Source organism: Mchenga conophoros, linkage group LG7 (assembly GCF_057382185.1).
Source record: "Mchenga conophoros isolate Kocher_MC1m ecotype Shallow Benthic linkage group LG7, M_conophoros_male_GT1.1, whole genome shotgun sequence".
Lineage (NCBI taxonomy): Eukaryota > Metazoa > Chordata > Actinopteri > Cichliformes > Cichlidae > Mchenga > Mchenga conophoros.
Window position 1 is genome coordinate 27,465,562 of NC_140532.1, and position 1,815 is coordinate 27,467,376.

Genomic DNA, 1,815 nt, shown 5'->3' on the forward strand with positions numbered 1-1,815 from the left:
TGCCATAACCGCATTAACGCAGCAAATCTCCGTTAGCGAGTAAGCGCGGGTCGCCCCGTGCGTGGGGCTGCACGGCATCAACGCATTAGCACGGTTAGTTCGTTAACGCATTAGCGCTGTGCAACCCCACACACAAGGCGATCCGCGCTTACTGGCTAACGGCAATTTGCCACATTAGTGCGGTTATGGTGTTAACGTCATTCTAACGAGGTTAACGCTGACAGCACTAATCTCCAAATTACGCTCCCCCTCACTAACGTTTGGGCTTCACTTTTCTCCAGTTCAGTTCAGTTCATTTTTATTTCAAACATATACATTCACCAACATTTCATAAAATCTTTCCATGCAGTTGTTTGAAAAGGCAGAAGTATATACTTATTTAGCCCGACCCCCTCAGGTTTACATCCTCATCATCTAAATTTGAACAACAAAAACGTATACAACGCCTTCAACTTAGAACGTAACATCACAAAAAAATATTTTCTCATGTTCAACTAAAACTATATTTAGATTTGTTAATTTGCAGGAAAAAAATAAACGTCACTTTGACTGCTGTCTTGGGTTAATTGCATTTTCTTCATTCTTATACTTATTTAAAATTTCTTTTTTGAGTTTTATTTTAAACTGGTTTATATCACATTCTTCACTTCTAATATTTGTCCATCACACACATCGACACATTTTTCCTGCAGTTCATGGGATTCCCAATCGTGCTTTGGTAAGAAACGTAGTTGTGCTTGTGGTGTGATTCGCATGTAGTAATCTGTTATGCTGTAAACTGTCTGGATGTGCTTGGAAAAAAGAGAGACTCTTTTATTGCATAAAATAGTGCCGATCGCATCAGCTGATTGCGCGATTCTGTACAGCCAGAGGAGGAAAAATCTGAGTTTCTTACTCCAGCTTGTCCGTCCAGTGAATCATCTGTCGCCTGACTCAAAAACAGACTCTCCTCCACACTGTCCTCATTCAAAAAGTGCTTTGCAAACCCGAACATTACGCCTTACAGTTCTATTTTCCTGTTTTAGTGTAGCTAGCCAAACATCGAAGAGCCAGGTACTACTAAAGAGACAGACAGTGAAAGTGGACAGTATATGCTTATATAGCAGAAAAGTGATCCCCTCAAACTGATTTTTAGCTTTAGTGCTTTTAGTGCATTTATTATCCCCTCAGTTATTGGTTGTGTTACTAGTTAGTTAACATAAACTAATGTAATGTCTATTGACTCCAACCAACCGATGATGTCTTGTTCTGTAATGGCACAAATAGCACTAAAAATGTTCTTTAAATGTTAACGTTGAGCACTATTTCTTCAATAAATAACTGCAGATACACAGACAGAGTTACATCTATGTCAGTTTTTTGAGTTCTGGGCTCGATGGTGTAAATTAGCCTTTATACATGTAGTGTTTCATGTCCACTTTAAACTAAAATGCACTTTTAGTACTTTGTAGACAGTGTTGGTCAAGTTACTTGAAAAAAGTAATCAGTAACTAATTACTGATTACTTCCCCAAAAAAGTAATCCCGTTACTTTACTGATTACTTATTTTCAAAAGTAATTAATTACTTAGTTACTTAGTTACTTTTTAAAAACACGATTTACAACCTGAATAGGTGATAAAGTGATAGATCTTCAGCCCAATTCTACTTTTTCTACATAATCCATCATACAAAATGTAATAAAATGGAAAAGTCTTTTTTTAAAACTTGTTTTATTAGTTTTAAGCTTTTAACTTTATGCATCAAGCAAAAATTTAATTATATGCAACATTCTCTGACTTGAAGAAATTTGTTTAACATTTAAACCTATTTTCTG